A 6000-nucleotide genomic window follows, 5' to 3' on the forward strand; every position below is an offset into this window, starting at 1 on the left:
CCCCAAACTGTTCAAAATGTTTTAAAGCTAATTTCCTGCAATTCTACACAATTATATAAGTATCCAGACCCTTTGCTATGAGACTCGAAGTTGAGTTCAGATGCATCCTGTTTCCATAGATCATCATTGAGATGTTTCCACAACCTGATTGGAGTCCACCTGTGGTAAATTCAATTGGTTGGACATGATTTGGTCACACACCTGTCTATTTAAGGTCCCACAGCTGACAGTGCATGTCAGAGCAAAAATCAAGCCTTGAGTTCAAAGGAATTGTCCGTAGAGCTCCGAGACAAGAGTATGTCGAGGCACAGATCTGGGGAAGGGTACCCAGAAATGTCTGCAGCATTGAAGGTCCCCAAGAACACAGTGGCCTCCATCATTCTTAAATGGAAGAAGTTTGGAACCACCTCTTACTAGAGATGGCCACCAGACCAAAGTAAGTAATCGGGGGTGAAGGGCCTTGGTCAGGGAGGTGACCAAGAACTCGATGGTCACTCTGACAAAGCTCCAGAGTTTCTCTGTGGAGATGGGAGAACCTTCCAGAAGGACAACCATCTCTGCAGCACTCCCCCAATCAGGCAATGATGGTAGAGTGGCCAGACGGAAGCCACTCCTCAGTAAAAGGCACATGACAGCCCGCTTGGAGTTTGCCAAAAGGCATTTAAAGGACTCTCAGACCATGAGAAACAAGATTCCCTTGTCTGATAAAACCAAGATTGAAATCTGGCCTGAATGCCAAGCGTCAAGTCTGGAGGAAACCAGGCACCGCTCATCATCTGGCCAATACCATTTTCTTTTCAGCGGCAGGGCCTGGGAGACTAGTCAGGGTCGAGAGAAAGATGAACGGAGCAAAGTACAGAGAGATACTTGATGAAAACATGCTCCAGAGCGCTCAGGACCTCAGACTGGGGTGAAGGTTCACCTTCTAACAGGACAACGACCCTAAGCACACAGCCAAGACAACGCAGTAGTCTCTGAATGTCAATGAGTGGCCCAGCCAGAGCCCGGACTTGAACCCGATCGAACGTCTCTGGAGCGACCTGAAAATAGCTGTGCAGCGACACTCCCCATCCAACCTGACAGAACTTGAGAGGATCTGCAGAGAAGATTGGGAGAAACTTCCCAAATACAGGTGTGCCAAGCTTGTAGCGTCATACCCTAGAAGGCTGTAATCGCTGCCAAAGGTGCTTCAACAAAGTACTGAGTAAAGGGTCTGAATACTAATGTAAATGTGATATTTCAGTTAAATCTTTTAAATAAATCTTTTAAAATTGATAAAAACCTGTTTTTGCTTTGTCATTATGGGATATTGTGTGTAGATTGATAAGGGTGGGAAACGATTTAATACATTTTAGAATAGGGCTTTAACGTAACAAAGTGTGGAAAAGTCAAGGGGTCTGAATACTTTCTGAATGCACTGTATATAATTAAGAATTAACAAGACAGATTCTTTCAGAGCGGCAGGACTGAGAAGACAAAGAACTGACCGGAAGTGCAGTAGCCTACATGTAGGCCTATTAACCTAAAGAAATAGAGCTGTTGTTATACAGATGGTGGATCTTAATTTCATCAACCCAAGGCAGGACATTTTAAACTTGTAGTGTATTTTGAGTTTTTAAAATACTTCTGAAGTTTGTAATTTCCACTTCAAATTTCAGACTTGAATTTCGCTTACGAAAAATGTATCAACCCCAACATAAATGTCCATTAATTAAAATCCACATAATAGTTCACATTTCCTGATGCTGTAGGATTATTTGCCTGCTGTAGCAAACTGGCTCAAATTAAGATCCTACATCTGTACTGAATACTCTTAATGATCATCCAAAATAAAATAATGATTCATAACTTTGGCCTTTGTTCATTCAACAGAAGTGCTCCAACCTCTCTTTGTTCCATGTTCCTGGCAAGCTGCCCAGTCCAAGACAATGGCTATATTTGTGCTATGCAGCATTTCTTTGGCCCATGAACACGGCTTGTTCTATTAAGGGCATGTTACAGAGAACATAGTGGCATTCTGAATGGCACATAGGCACAGTATTGATAATAATCATCCACAGGATAGATAGCTACTTTATTTTCCATGTTATTAGAAATTGAAATCTGTCTTCTTAACACCACCCTCTCCTCCCACATGTTGAGAGACACAGCATTTCAATCTAACATACACTACCGATCAAAGGTTTTAGAACCGCAGCAGAGGTAACTCTGGGTCTTTCTTTTCTGTGGTGGTCCTCATGAGAGCCAGTTTCATTATAGTGCTTGATGGTTTTTGCGACTGCACTTGAAGAAACCTTCGAAGTTCTTGAAATTTTCCGTATTGACTGACCTGGACTGTCGTTTCTCCTCTTATTTGAGCTGTTCTTGCCATAATATGGACTTGGTCTTTTACCAAATAGGGCTATCTTCTGTATACCACCCTACAGTACATTGTCACGATTTTTAATTTTCTTTTTAATTTTTAATTTAACCTTTATTTAACTAGGCAAGTCAGTTAGGAACAAATTCTTTTTTACAATGACGGCCTACCCCGACGACACTGGGCCAATTGTGTGCCGCCCTATGGGACTCCCAATCACATCCGGATGTGAAACAGCCTGGATTTGAACCAGGGACTGCAGTGACACCTCTTGCACTATGATGCAGTGCCTATGACCACTGCGCCACTCGGGAGCAGCGGTCACAACTGATTGAGAAGGAAGACAACTTATTGAGAAGGAATTAAGAAGGAAAGAAATTCCACAAATGAACTTTTATCAAGGCACATCTGTTAATTGAATTGCATTCCAGGTGACTACCTCTTGAAGCTAGTTGAGAGATTGCCGAGTGTGTGCAAAGCTGTCATCAAGGCAAAGGGTGGCTACTTTGAAGAATCTCAAATATAAAATATATTTTGATTTGTGTAAAACTTTTTTGGTCACTACATATGTGCTATTTCATAGTTTTAATGTCTTCACTATTATTCTACAATGTATAAAATAGTAAAAAAAAAGAAAAACCCTGGAATGTGTAGATGTGTACAAACTTTTGACTGGTACTGTATATATTTTTTTAATAATAGCCTATAATCTTTGAGAATATTTTTAAAATTCAGCATAAGGACACAGTATTAGCCATACCAATTGGTCAGTGTGTTTTTTTTACCGATCAACCGTTATGGTGGGTCGCGAATCAAAAGACACCTCAATTGGTGAGTAAAGAAGCAAAACAGTAATTGAATGTAACATGAGACTGATTGATGTAAGAAAAGAATGCCTTGAAATGTCACGGCTTGTCATGGACTGATTGCAGCTAAGTAGGCTACCTGGCCAGATAATCTTGAAGTTCCTCTTTGCTTGTCAAAACATGTACCAACCATAACACTACCTGCTGCAGTTGTTTTAAGAATAGCTCTATATTTCCATGTCTGTGTACTGTGGAGTCCTTGGGGTCTGTGCATTATTTAATGTGTTTAACGGCTTGGTAAGCATGGTAGCAGTGAACCAGGTCCTCTGTAGATAGGGTAAAAGGCAGATGCCATGGCTCCTAGGTACAGTGCATATGATCTTGAGGAATCGACCTACCCTGCAGCACAGGTGAGTGTCTGTGTGTATAAGAGCTGCCTGAAGGGCACTTTTTTTGAGTGGTTTCGCAAAACAATCCCGTTGAGAAAGCTACTTAACCTATATAGGCCTAAAATAAATTATCCTAAGTCTCCTATGAAGACCAAACAATGCAACATTAGTTTTGGATGACAATGTAATACAACCAAAATGTTTTAAGTCGTCTACCGTCAAGGGATGGATTTGCAACAGGACATTTTATGGATTACACCTTTAACTGTGTGTGTGTGTGTGTGTGTGTTCCAGAAGTATTTGGACAAATTCACTAAAAGTAGTCAAAAGCGTAGTATTTGGTGCCATAGTCCTAGCACCAAAGGACTAAATCAAGCTTGTGACTCCATTTTTTGGGGGGTATGATTTTCATGTCTCTGTAACTTCCTCACTCATCATTATTCACAATTAATTAATGATTATCCTTAATCATGCTAGCATCCACATTAATGTAGAAGTGTTTTGTCACGGCCGTCGTCGGAAGGAGACCAAGGTGCAGCATGGTGAGCATACATTTTCTTTTATTATTGTAAATGTCGTCAACAAAACAAGAAATGAAGCAACAACCGTGAAGCTTACAAAGATAACTACCCACAAACACCAAAGGAAAAAAGGCTGCCTAAGTATGATTCCCAATCAGAGACAACGATAGACAGCTGTTCCTGATTGAGAACCATACCCGGCCAAAACATAGAAATACAAAACATAGAAATAAAGAAACTAGAATGCCCACCCTAGTCACACCCTGGCCTAACCAAAATAGAGAATAAAAGCCTCTCTTTGGCCAGGGCGTGACATGTTGAGAAAATATATTATATTCTTATTTACAATACATAATTTACAATTATTTACACCACCAGGAAATTAGCTCAGCTAATCTTCAAAATCGGACAATCCTTGTCCGGCAGGGAAACTTTATTTTATAGTTATTTTGTTGCATTATAAAATTCTCATACTGTTCAAAAGCTTGGGGTCACTTAGAAATGTCCTTGTTTTTGAAAGAAAAGCACATTTTTTGTCCATTAAAATAACATCAAGTTGATCAGAAATACAGTGTAGACATTGTTAATGTTGTAAATGACTATTGTAGCTGGAAACTACAGATTTTTTAAATGAAATATCTACATTGGCGTACAGAGGCCCATTATCAGCAACCATCACTCTTGTGTTCCAATGGCACGTTGTGTTAGCTAATCCAAGTTGATCATTTTAAAAGGCTAATTGAAAACCCCTTTGCAGTTATGTTAGCACAGCTGAAAACTGTTGTTCTGATTAAATAAACAATGAAACTGGCCTTCTTCAGACTAGTTGAGTATCTGGAGCATCAGCATTTGTGGGTTCGATTACAGGCTCAAAATGGCCAGAAACAAAGATCTTTTTTCTGAAACTCGTCAATCTATTCTTGTTCTGAGAAATGAAGGCTATTCCATGCGAGAAATTGCCAAGATACTGAAGATATCGTACAACGCTGTGTACTACTCCCTTTCACAGAACAGAGCAAACTGGGTCTAACCAGAATAGAAAGAGGAGTGGGAGGCCCCGGTGCACAACTGAGCAAGAGGACAAGTACATTAGAGTATCTAGTTTTAGAAACAGACGCCTCACAAGTCCTCAACTGGCAGCTTCATTAAATAGTACCTGCAAAACACCAGTCTCAACATCAACAGTGTAGAGGCGACTCCTGGATGCTGGCTAATCTGTCAACTTTGACTAATTTGTTCATATTGGAAACGACAGGCTGTGGTCTATCTTGGTTAAGTTATAAAAATCTTCGGTGTCCCAGTCCAACATGCCTAGCTCTGCCCACTGAGATGTGGCTTACGGAGCACTCTGAAATATGCGCTTGTATCATCGTATTCCACCGGATCGAGTTATCTCATCACACCCGCCCTCAAACCATCCGCTCCGACAAAAATGATCCCGCAGCTGAATCTAGTTGCCTACCCCTAGCCTATACGCTCTATCGAGCGTTAGCCTCAGAGACGGAAGAGGATTTAAAATATTCCACTCGCTGCTTTTTTCTGGTTCAATGAAAGCCAATGAACAACTTACGAAGTAGACCAGACCCAGCTGCTTTTGCATTGGTGTCTATGGGAGACCCACCCCGTTAAGTAGACCGGAAGTGACACTTTTATTCAATGGTAAACGGACTGAGTGAACTCTTTATTTATCCATCATCTTTGGTTGGCCAAAACCATTTCTATTTGCAACGTCCTCCGCCATAGCCTGGCTGGCGCGACTCAAGAGTCTCATAGCGCAAAGAGAGATGTACTTCGAGGTGTCAGAACATATTTCAATGCAGATTCAGGCGCGCAATAGGCGCTCCCGTAGGCTACCTCGTGTAAAGCACAAACTATACATTCGAAATTGAAAATAGAACGCATGTTGTGTAACCATTTCACTCTCA

The sequence above is a fragment of the Salvelinus alpinus genome, chromosome 16, assembly GCF_045679555.1.
Source record: "Salvelinus alpinus chromosome 16, SLU_Salpinus.1, whole genome shotgun sequence".
Classification (NCBI taxonomy): Eukaryota; Metazoa; Chordata; class Actinopteri; order Salmoniformes; family Salmonidae; genus Salvelinus; species Salvelinus alpinus.